The 13,179-nt window shown below is 39.2% G+C and overlaps 1 long non-coding RNA gene across 1 annotated transcript; it reads right to left on the bottom strand.

Moving 5' to 3' along the window:
- Positions 1 to 1,160: 1,160 nt before the first annotated feature.
- Positions 1,161 to 12,034, bottom strand: LOC108434891. Its single transcript, XR_001858402.2, has 2 exons — positions 5,539 to 12,034; positions 1,161 to 4,947 (listed from the first exon to the last, which is right to left on the bottom strand). It is a non-coding gene; the product is annotated as an uncharacterized LOC108434891 (long non-coding RNA).
- Between the last annotated feature and the right edge of the window lie 1,145 nt (positions 12,035 to 13,179).

Genomic DNA, 13,179 nt, shown 5'->3' with positions numbered 1-13,179 from the left:
CCTGGAGGTTTGGAATTAGACACCCCTGGCCCAGAAGGACTTTGGCACTGAGACTGCCGTCTAGACCCCTCCTCGAGGGAAGGCTTGTGTGTCCAGTCTGCCTGGGTGAACACTTCTTTCATGCATGGATGGATGCTGCTGAGCTTTCTGCTTGTTGCATCAGCCAGGGTGGTCTATTTTTACTGTTTATTTTGAACGTGTTTTATTTTTTTCCCATTCCAAATTGTTTCACAAAGGAGAAAGAGCTTTTAGAGGAAATAAATAAGAGAAGAACAAAGCCTACTGGTGCCAGAATTAGGCAATATAGTCTAGATTTTAAAAAGACATCTCACATACTATTATTTAGAGATTTAAGTATTTTAACTTTAACTTAAACACAACTTGCAAACTATTCTTTACTGTCATATTACTGTTATGGTACTGTTATGGTACTTTTTTGCTACTGCTTACCCTCTCTTTCTTTGTAGTTTCCTTGTTCTATTTTCTATTGTTTCTTTGTTTTTTTTCTAACATTCTGTTGTATCTTTAGGATTCATGCGTTTTCTACATTAATGTTGCTATTGTAACTCTTAAATCTTATTTGGGGCTCCCAACACTCACAATAGTTATAACAGGAAATGGTCAATGAACAGGCAGGCAAGAACACACTAGGTGAATTCATAACAATAAAACCTGTTTACATGTTCAGAAAACAGAATAGATTTGTGTATAGAAAGGATCACTTCTGGTTTGTACAGTATTTTCAAAGGCACATTGGAAGTATTTCATGTTTGCCAATCATTTCTGGCATACAGCAGTGAGCCACATTTAGGAACAACTTTAGCAGCCAGCAGTTCAATTTCACTGATCAAGGACAAGAACGGTGTCTGACTCTGAGGAGAGCTGGACCTCTGATCAGACAGTCTCTGGACCATAAGACTGTGGTGGCTATAAGGTGATTTAAAACATATTAAATGAGCATAATGTGTGTGAGTCTACAGTGGTAATGTTTAAAAGTCTACATCAATAAAGCTTTTTTCTCTGATTTCTCTATTGTGGCTGGCCTGATACTCTTTTTATTTACCCCTCTTAACTACCAGTTCAGCCTTAGATATCCACATAAACACCCAGTGCAGTTATTTCCCATTTGTAGCTCACCAAAACAAACTGGAGGACTTGTGTTCATAAATACAAGAGACGTTTTATTCTTATTTGAATTTAGAGACCATACAGTCTTATTTAGCAGAAAAAGCATTATTTACATTTTTGCCACTTGTTTGTTATTTACTGAGATTGAAACAGAAATAAGTTCTGTTGACAAAGAATGTAAATTAAAATAGGAATTCTTTACTAACTAACTATGCATTTCCTTTGTATGAGTGTAATTACAGTATATTTACATAGTACAACAAAATGACAGTAACCACTCGACTTCTATGGGCTAGCCACTATAGCTAGGCTTACTTGGCAACTGTTTACTAGCTTACCTAGAGGTTTAGTCTCAAGGCTCTCAAGGACACCATATGCAAACAGGCATGTTATCTTGCTCTAAATATTACGTGAATATTTGCTCATTTTAATGAAAGTGTCACTTAAATAACTTTTCTAACTAGACTTCACATGCATGATGAGCGTACATAGCAAGCACCAAAATGCGCAATGCCTGCACATATTTGTGAACCACTGTACCAATAGTAGATCAGAAGAAGCAGCACTATGCGTCACTGCTAAAATAAGTCAATATGTCTTACATCTCAGACTGGGTTGAGCTATGGTCTGACGTCACCCTCTCTATTGCGCTACCACAGACTAACCACAATACAGCATGTGGAACTGACCACTAACCTGATGCTTTTCATACTGTTTCAAAACTATCCACAGAAAACTGTAGAAAACACCTAAAGTTTGTGTAATATCCTAAAGTTGCGCCTGTTCCTCATTCTCCAAATGCTCTCCTGTTGTCCCTGCAGGATCTCGTCCTCACTTCTCACCTGTTGCTGGCCTACAGGGTCAAATGATGCCAGGCTTTGAAGAGCTATGCAGGGTTTTTGCTCTCATTTGTGGCAACTCTTAATGAAAAGAAAACACATCAAAAAGCACATGTGAGTGCCAGCTCTGCTGGAGGAGACAACAGCTTGCCATGGAGTGAGACACCTCAGCCCAGGAGCTGACACACTTCTGAGACAGCTATGAGGAGGAACGGACGGGCATGTGTGTGTATGAGCATGTATGTGTGTGTCATTGTTTTGTCTGGCAAAGCCCCTACTGCAAACAAACAGTCATGCGTCTGAGAAGCAGAGAATTAGAATAGAGGGGGAGGTGATACCAGCAAATGTAAATCTTTCATCACTTTCAGTCAGAGCTGTAAAACAAGAGATTAAACGTTGTCTCACGTCCCTGGAGCAACATCTCTCTGAGATCACTCAGCTCAGAATGGGTTCTTTATGGTGGCACTGGCATAAAGGCATTGGAACAGTGCAGCCATCCTATTCTTAATGCAAAATTATTTCTATTTTAAACAACAAGTGGGTGGGCTATTGATAAAAGATGGTAACTGATTGGAATCCCAGAAATGATTGGATATTCAAGGTTGGTGTCTGGGCCGTGGACCAGAGAGGTGCTAGTACAAGGATCCTAGATAGAACCAGCCTGTCTTTGTGCGATGTGATGCAAAGTGCTTCCATTTTTCTTTTTCCTTAAACCATCTGCAATAACTGAAGTTAACACTCACTATTCAGTAACTATTGGGAGTTTAATGCAAACTGGCTGAGCTACTCGTAGATAGAAGTGTTTAATAAAACACTGGGCTTGTTGGTGGGCCCTGGCCATTTAAGGAGTTAATTGAACTGCAATGAATGACTTTACTACACAACTAAACAATCACACACTCGAGAAGGACTCACACCCCACAGACTTGAGACTAGACTCAAATGCACATGAAGCAAATTGCTGTCATATAGACCAAGAAAGTGTAGCATCACATATTCTCAACATTTGTTATGAGCCACTGGATGGGTGTTATTTTCAATACTAATTGTCTTTGCATTTAACAAAAATTGAGGGGTGTTGTAGTGTGATTGTACTGCACTATGGTATAAGGACTGAGTACTGAGGGACTAGGAGAAAAGCATAAATGGTAAGAGGAAAAAGGTGGAGACAGGAAGATGGGGAAATGTGAAACTTTCACCATAAGAAACTTTATGTAGAGATGGCGTGGTTTTTCTCTCAATACAACAGAACAATAATCCCATGCAGAACACTAACCCCAAGCATATAAACCTAAAAAAGAAGTGCGAAATCTTTGTTGAGAGAAGATGTGATCTTTCTCTCAGACTCTCTCAAACAAAAAGTTTCCATATTTCCCTCAATTCAGCCCTCCAGGACCAGAAACAGACACCCTTGTCAAATCATCACTTCAGCACTCAAATCAGCCAATAGGTCTGACTTCATTGTTCATCTCACAGTGTCACAATACTGCTCTGACGTTCTTCTCTCAGCTGTACAACCATGGACTACACAGCATGTATTGTTGTGTTTATAATATAGCATATTATGGAGATGGTCTTTTTCTCTCACTTCAGGTATTTTCAAATCCAGTCTATGGAACAAAAAACACTTCATATTTGTGCAGTATTTTTCAGTAAGCATTTCATTTTTGGCTTAAAGGACAGACCAGTAAGCAATTTTTGCAAAGAACTAAAAGCCAGGAAGCCTTGTTCCTCAAAGAAACAGACAGATTCAAATTGAATCTACAAAACATTGGGTCTGAGCAGTGCTAGATCCCTGATCCCACAGTCTTGGTCTTGAGTCTGACTGGTTAAATTTCATCCCCTTCAATTAAATCATGCCTGATTTCTGGCTCCTTTTACTGAAAAACATGTTCTGCAGTCCATGTGACAAAACCAAATACTGTGTTATTGTTCATCTGCTGCAAGAACAACAAGCATCTGTACAGTATCAAATGTAACAACATAAAGTTTAGGCAGAGAGTACAGCACTAACATCCACAGAGAAAAGCATGTTTTGATGGCGAATTCCCTCATTTGATGCAGATCCTCAAAGAAATGTATTCCATCAGTTTGGAGTGAACTGAGACCCTCAATTTTTAACGGATCATGGTGCAGTTGTTTAGTGTGCCAGGTGGCCTGTTCACACATGTTAAAATGGACCAAACTAAGAAGAATGTTCAGTTAGTCTACACTAAACAGCATAGGTGTGAAAGTGCCTTAAGCTTGTAAGAAATGAAATAACTCCTTCTAAAGTAATATGACAATAATAATAAGTCAATTTAATAAGAGTAAGTTGAGTTGTCCCAGGGGTGTCCAGCTTTGGTCCTGGAGGGCCTTAGTCCAGCACAGTTTGGTAGTTTCCCTTCTCAAACGCAACTGGTCCAACTCAGCAGTTAGTTACCATGTTTAGTAGGCAAGTTTGATGAGGAAAATCTTCAAACTGTTTTGGATTCCAGCCACTCAGAACGGGACACTTTGCTATGTCATCCCTTCAACACTCAACTCAGCCTATATGTCTGATTTTGATGTTCATCTCATGCTCTCATATACGCTCTGTAACGCTCACTACTGCACAACCACAGCTTATCTAGCACACACCTTCCTGTTCTACAATACAGCTCATACAAGAGAAGAGAAATCACATGTAAAACAGACGTGTAAACCTCCTAAAGACCGTTTAGACACAAACAGCGCTTCCGCTCCATGCTGCTCTGTGTACATCCTCTCGAACAGTCAGTTCGTACAGCACGTGGTTTCAGTAACAGAAGTGGTGATCCTCAGCGGTGGTGTAAACATGTTGATCTGATGTAGACCGTCTGTGCACTCTCACTGCAGGTGCCTGTGGCACCTCTGCATCTCTCCGCAAACATCCTGTTTGACTAACACGGCAGGCTGTTCAGATAGGGTCGTGTCTTCCTCAGGAAGAGGCCCTGTTACAACCTGCTTCCAGGGGTGTAACCTAAGGGGGAATGAGGGGACACATTCCTCAGAGCAGAAAAGAAGTACACTGATCACCCTCCATTCAAGGTTATGTAAATAATATAGGAAAGCAGAAAAAATATTCTTTAAAACATTTCACACCACCTGCTTGTGACTGATACGTCAGGAGATTCTAGATAGATACATTCTGAGCCAGACAGACAAGAGCTAAAACCATTCACTTCAATGGCCATCTGCACCAAAATAACCAAAACGTCTTGTTCAGGATAATAAAGTCAACCAATTCACACAACACTGTTTCACAGTAATATATATATATATTCTTTTTCTTTTTTTGTAAAATACCTGCAGTATTTTGATATAAGATTACTAACAATATATCATCATTGAACCAAAGCATTGTGGCTCATAAATAGTAACTTAAAACATTTCATTTACTCTATTCACTATGACATTTTAACATATTATAAAGGACAGCTGACATTTTCAATTTCTATAGCAAACAGCAAAAATGGATAAGGCTTTTGTTTCTGCTTGTATTTGGACATAGGATCATAGATGATATGTACAACTGTATCTGTATTTTTTACATATAAAAGTATCTTTTTACCTTTTATCCTTCATTTTTACTTTTGCACTTTTGGACTGGTAGGATGCCATAATCTTCACTTGCAATGACCCATAGAATCTATGGACAGATGTCTATCACCATCAGCTCTCTGGTTCTCTTCTTCACCTGCGGCACTCACCATGAATCAGCCCCTTCAATACATCAGTTTTGCATTTCGATGTCTCCTATACAGAACATACTTTCTTCATGCCCTTACACAGTGCAATCAATCTTGAGTTGTGCTCTTTGCTTGCGATCTGCACAATACAACGCTTCACCCTGTGACATCTGAACTCCAGCATGTGGAAAACATGCTGCACCACATGGAGCTGAAGTTGAATATGTTAAAAATGACTCTTCGACCGCGGCCAAGCATTAAAAATGCATCCAACCCTGACCTACAGTATGCAAAGTCCAGGATCAGTGCAGAGTTCACCAGACGAGTGTGTTTAGCAGCTGTGGTTGTTATTGTTCAAACATCTTGGTAATGTGGGTCTTCTATAAATGACAATGATCTTAATTACAGAAACAGTCAAACTATTACCTTATTAAATGTATGCTTTTCATAACCTTAAAGACAATTAAGTCTAAATGATTACGCTTATAATGTTAGAAAATGTCTCATTTATGTGTTGGTTTGTAAATCAGTGGTGTAGGTAGAATTTCATTTTAAAGGGGTGATGGATGGATGGATGGATGGATGGATGGATGGATGGATGGATGGATGGATGGATGGTCAGAGGTTTAGGGGGTCATAGACTGTAATCAGAAAGATTTTTGAACACAACACATGATTGCTTTCCACACATTTAAATGACTAATTTTAGGTACTAGAAAATTGACAGCAAACTGACAGAAGTTGGCTTTTCATTTGGCAGCTTCTTCTTCAAATGTTCCGCTCCACCTTAAATAGTACAGCATTCAACTGATGCACTGTTGGCACTGAAAAATCAGAATATGAATATGAGTGAATATGAAAAATACAAAACCAGCTTCAACCTCATATACCACACAGGGTAAAGGCTAGGTATCCAGGGTACCTTTTATAGCACTAGGAGTAGATGTTTACAGCAAATGGTACATATTTTCAATGTACTTATTCTTGTTTTCTTTACCAGTCAGCTAATAGTACTTGCTAGCTAGGTTGCAATATGAACTAGGCACAGCTTAGCTAATTTTATCAGGAGAAACAGGAGGAGCTAATATTATGTTAATGTGTTAATAAATAGCATCTTTACATGAGAAAATATGTCTTTCTGTGCCTTTTTGTGTGATTGACGATAGAAGGTGGCTATGTAAACATAGCGTCCACCATGAAATTCTGACCTAAGAAGAGCTTTAGCAATCTCTTATATATTTAAAGTGGAAACAAATCACAAGTATGCAATAACTGGCCAAGATGACCTTATATTGTGTAACATTTTCATTGGTGGTAGCTACAGCCCTGATGTAAATACTCAAGTGAAGGCCCAGTGTGCTTCATATCAAGGAGATAATGCACAGGGATTGAGGTGCACTGCAATGTACAGGAGGACATTTTCCCAGCGTCGAAACAAACACGGCCACACACGTGTAAAAAAGGAAGACAGAGCATCAGGCATGTGTGCATGAGTGTCGGTATGTATGTGAGTTTATGAGGAATCAGTGCTGGCCACTGATTAGGCTTTGTCTGGGAAGAGTATGCTCCTGCTGCTTCACTTCCTGCCCTGTCCTGGCCCGCTCCGCATGGTTCTGGACACACATACACACACACGGGCCACACATAGATTCCTGTCAACACCCGGCATGCCACCTGATCCATCCTCTCCTCACACACACACAAAACCCCCTTCGCTGAAGAAACTCAATGACCTGACAGACTGGGCCTGCCGGCTATGTATAATCACACACACACACACACACACACACACACACACACACACACTCCTCTCTCTGTGTCTGACTCCCTCAGGCAGACTACTGTTGACAGGCACTTCCCCGACTGAGTCACCCAGATAACCAGAGCACTCCAAAACAAAAACAGCCAGTCAGAGACGCACATGCATGCACACACATACACACACAGGTTTGTGTTTATACAATGTCAGGGTGTGATGTCATGTATATGTGCCATATGCATACATTTAATTTACACTGAGGACACTAGGGACTTGTCCCCACCACTTTTTGAAAGTGTAGCGTGGTAACAGCAGAAACAAACACACACATACACACAAATACACACACACACACACACGCACACACACACACGTCCAAAAATAAGATCACGTAGAGTAGAATCTTCATTCATTGCTCACCATCAGACTGACACATGACAGTCAGCTACATAGTGTTTTAACAAAAAATGGCTCAGTGAAAAAAACAAAATTTATACAATTTTTCACTTACCCTGCATGTAGACAGTCAGCCAAGACACAACACTGGAGCCACAAGGCTTACATTGTTAACACTAGATCAGTCAGTCATCATTGCACTTGTAAGTGTAGTTTAGGACAAAGTGAACTGTAAAAAAAGAACAAAACTTCTGAATGCTGTGGGCAGACATTTTACACAACAAGTGTTGTGCCGAAATTCAACAGATCGTTGCGTGCAGACGTGCACATGCAGGCGTATGGGTGCTACCAAGTACATTTGCTATTTCTGCTGCCTCTTTTCATGTACTTTTGGGAAACTAACTGTTAATCTTGAATTTTTAAACTGAAGATATAGTTGTATGTGAACATTTGTACTAACATATTTTCACTTAGAAAATCAACAGATAATTTGACCAGGGGTGTTCAAACTTTTGTATACAACTGTATTTGCTTATAAATAAAAATAGCAGAAAGCGCAAGTCTAATCTAGTGTGTATATGCCTGCATGGCGTGTGCACGTGAAGGGGAGTTGGATTCAGAATTCAGCATAACACTGACTGTTGTATAAAATGGCTGCTCGCTGTGTTCAGCTAGATGGGGAACTTTGTTCTTATATGTACAATAAGCAATATTGTGTCCTAAACCACACCACCAGGTCTGTGCAACACATCTGGATGTGGACTGAGCAGGTTGAGAACAGTTTTTGGGATGTATTTATGGAAAACATTTGGGTGATTATTGACTACTAGTGTTTGGACACCAAACATATCTTGGCTGATCTACTGCATTTGGGTTAAGTGGAACGTTATGTAAATTAGATGTTTTTTTTTACACTGTTGTGTATCTGCACTCTATGTAGTCCTGTGTAATGTTCTGCTGTTGTGTGTTGCACCATGTGGCCTGAAGAATGGCTTTTTTGTTCCAGTATATACAGGTCATACTGGGGAATAAAGACCACTTGACTCACTTGACAAATTTTCTCTTCTTCCATCACCACTGGGTTTGCTGTGTTATGTTAGCACCATGCTGATAGTGGTGTTCTTTCCACTCTGGGTTTAATACTACACAGCTCTAGACTACACACGGGCATTTGAATATACATACATATTGTATACTTCACCTGTTACTGTTGTGAAAATTTCGAATATTTCAACTTTCATTATGTCTCTAATATTACCGGATTACCCTGTAGCCTGTTAGGCCTGTTGTACTTATACACAGTTAGTGGCTGCAATCATGCATGTCTTTGTGAGATCCTGCATTTTCTCTCCTCCAAGCCTGGTGTGATGTGAGTTTTCACCTTTTTTGAGCATGTAAAAAGCTCTGGGACCACTTCACCTTCTGCCATGCTGTATCTGTGTTCTCTGCGATTGTTTATATCAGCAGCTCTCATCCGAGCAGAGAGGGGATTTAACATGTGAGCAGAATGTGACAGAGTAGTGAGAGCTTGTGAAACCAGAGCTACTTTGCATATCTACAAAATCTCTAGTGAAACCGTGACTGAAATGCAGTGATGGTATTTCAGAGTGTGCACAACAACATTACCACGTTCACTGAATTTTGCAGAATACCCAATTATTGAATACCTCATCCGTAGCCTTAACCTCAATAACAAAATGAAAAAGATTTTTCATTCCAATTCATAGTTTAGAACTTTTGTAAAAAGCATTCTACAAAGACAGGACCATTTTATAAAGGTTACAAATGTTTTTCTGTTTTTGTCCTGCAAAGTCAGGAAATTTTGGTCCTAAAAATGTACGAAAACACACACATGCACAAACACACATACATGCACACACATACACACACACCACACATGCACTGGGGAACTCCAAAACACCCACAGCAGCAAGTCCGTTTCTTTTTGAGCATATCATGGCTCACTCTGTTAATAGCAGCAGTCGATCACTCACAGCACAGCGCAGATACAGCAGCTCACAGCGAGCGTTAAAGCACATCTGTTTCTGTGAACCCCAGACAAGACAGGGTTGTCAAAAAAGGGAGAAAATGTGCCTTCAGCTATGGAATAGGAACTGGTTTGGAACAGTTCTCATGATCGGCTAGGATGACAGCCTCAGAAGTTCACATGCTGTCACGTCGCATCACCCTTCAGATGTCTGCCCTAAAAAATTTATGTTGATGACTCACAACCTCTTAGACATTCAGTCGTGAGAAAGTTGATCAGGACATGCAGCTCTGCGTTTCTTAAACACTACATAGGCATGTGATAAAATGACAGATTAGGCAGATTACGATCCTCTCAGATGACATTATGGCTGGAGTCAGCCACAAGTTGTCTCAGCAATCCAACAGTGTATAAATGATGATATATGACACCATTCTTCATACCATATAAATACTGTATACACGCTGTATGTATATGTATATATATGTATATACACTCATGTATATATATACATGAGTGTCGGCATGTAATACGGGGAAAAACCAACAGCTTACAGTACGGAAGGTGATACATTTTAAATTATACTGTACTTATGATCCATTTGGGCAAACTGTTAGGGGCCAGTGCGACTGTCAATTCTGTGAATTGCCAGCAATTATCTATTTAGCCATTTTATTAAGGCTCTTTCATGAATCATGAATAAAAAGTGAACTAGTCTACATAATGTTGAAGAGATTTCAGCTCCAAAGAGGGAATTAAAAAGCACTATTTTTATTGAAGCTGTAATTATTTCAAATACATTGTTATGTCCAAGTAAGGACAGCTCTGGATAGCTTGGCCAAAAATAAAATTTACACTATTTTTACAAATGCAGTAGATTAACCAAAACATGTTTAGTTTCTGAAGTTGGCTTCCTTGGTTTTGGACTTGAGTTACAAGGCTAATGTAGCTAACAAGTGATGGAAGCATATAGAGTACCAAGTATCACCTTTCAGGCTGCACACCTGAATCGTTACATAATTTTCTCACACATCATGTCGTTAAGGAATCTCAACTATGTTAGTTTATGGAATTGCTGACATTATGTGATATACTGTTATATATAAAGATGTTATATATAAAGACAAAGCTTGTTATCCAGGAGCTTCAGTCTCTGCCCCTTTGCTCTCAAGATGGTATAAGTGCCCTATTGGTTGGTGCATATAAAAAACATATTTTATATACTGTATCCATTTCAGTGAGGCTAAGCTCAGTGTTGCCCCAAGAAAAAGCCTTGTGGGTTCAGTTCTCTGGTACAGTGCCCACCTCCGATCCAAAATGTGGTTATTTTGAACAACATTCAAACATGTTGACAATGAAGAGTGTTAATAATTCGTGAAGCTAATATCTCGTTTTCGTAACACCAAGTTTTAAGACTCTATGTAGCTCTTAAATGGAGTTATTACTGGATTCAGCATGGTGATTAAAAAGCGATTACATGCAGTGAGTAATGCCATGGCTTTGAATGCTGTGACTGGAGTTCAAATCCCTACAGTGCTTTTGGCTGCCATTTGAAAAACTCTTAAGAGTATGCTTGGTTTTATCTGAAATATGATTACCCTGCGTCTCTTGATAAGAGTAATTGCAATAAAACCTAAATCAAATGAGGTTTAATTTACATTCATGTTGCTCTTTTTTGCCCTTGAGCCCTTGCCCCTCCAAAATGTCTGTGCATTACAAATGGACAAAAGTACAAATAAAATTCAGCTTCTTTAGCTATGTAATATACTTTTTGCCCCAAAGCTACTTTTGCACTAGACTGGCCCTGCAATTGGGCAGCCAGAATAATGTGATTAGGATGGTGAGGTTTTTATCAACACTTTGTTTATCACAGTTGTTTTCTATTCCGAGTCTAGGCCTTATTCTGTGAGAGGGAAAAGAACAGGGTGGTTGTGAATTTGTAGGAAGGTACACAGTTGCTCTGTCTTGCTTTTACACACAAATACCATCTGAAATCTTTCTGTTGCTCATGTGAAAGGATGAGGGTGTCATTTGGAGCCAGAGCGGAGATGTCAGAGCAAGCTGTAGACTCAACTGGCTGCTTATCAACCATCAGTCTTCCTGTTTTCGGCAGTGCTCCGTATAAAAGAAACACCATTCTGAAGACAGGTCCAGTAGGGAGGTAAAAAAAGTGCTAGCAAAGCACACCTAGATCAAAACGTGTATTCACGTAATGGGTTGGGGGAGAACAAGAGCCACTTACCCATTCACAGCTGCCCAGTTCCTTTATCTCTCGAAGATTCACGGCCCTGCCTCTGAAAGAAAAACATTGTGATACACTAAGTGATGATGCAAACCACAGCGTCCCTCCATAGAATTACTCCATCATGATAATCACAAACAAGCTACTCTGCAGTCTGACTGCATGTGCTGGTAATGAGGTAAATCTTCTAGATTTCTGCTTGTTTCTCGCTGTTGCTTCAACCATATACTGTAGTGGAAAGTAACTGAATGTATTTTGTTTTTCATAATCTGTAATATATTTAGATGAAAAGGCTTATACCTAATACCTTAAAGTATTACTACACCTCTATAACCTAAGAACAGCTCAGCCAACTTGCATTGTAGTCTGTGCAGTTACTGAATAACAAGTCTTAGTAAGCAATAAGCCATTGTTTGTCCAGAAAGTCATTTTACTGAAAATACTGTAATTTTTCAAAATAAAATATGAAGACTTTTATTTTGAGAAAAAGAAATCTCAGTAAAATCACATAGTCCATATTAATATCATGTTAAGTATGTATTCCTTATAAATGTGTGTTTAAGCATTAATGAGCATGTTTATATAAGATATGAATGTGTTATGTAGACACCCTTCAAGTAAAGTGTTATTGTTATTAATTTAGTAATGAGCAGCCAGTTAATTAAAAACTGACTTGATAAGGCTTAATAAGAGCATTACAGATGCTCTGAAAAATGCTTAAATCAGTCTAGTTGCAGCTCAATAAAACAACAATGATCATTTAGTTAATTACAAGCTTCTGCTTTGTTAAGGCTTTATAGGGTTTAATAAGACCAGCTGACTATCGGGAAAGCATCCCTGGTGGCTCATCATAAAGTTGCTAAGACTCTGCAAAGCGTTATCAAAGCAAAGAGGGGCTACTTTGAAGTATTTTAAATAAAAGCATTTTCAACTAGTTTCCGCTTGTTTCAAAATGTTTTGATCCACCACGTTGGAATATTTGCAATGCACTTCACTGAAATATTAAAATATTATACGTGCATTTGGACATGACGTGTATCTCTGCAGAGTGGCAGCTGGGATAAAATGATAAATACATACTGTTTGTTCAACATGTTGCCTGCATCTCCAAAGGGATTTCCATAGGGATCTCTCATCAT

The sequence above is a fragment of the Pygocentrus nattereri genome, chromosome 3 (genome assembly GCF_015220715.1).
Source record: "Pygocentrus nattereri isolate fPygNat1 chromosome 3, fPygNat1.pri, whole genome shotgun sequence".
Classification (NCBI taxonomy): domain Eukaryota; kingdom Metazoa; phylum Chordata; class Actinopteri; order Characiformes; family Serrasalmidae; genus Pygocentrus; species Pygocentrus nattereri.
This window is presented reverse-complemented; position numbering and strand designations above follow the sequence as displayed.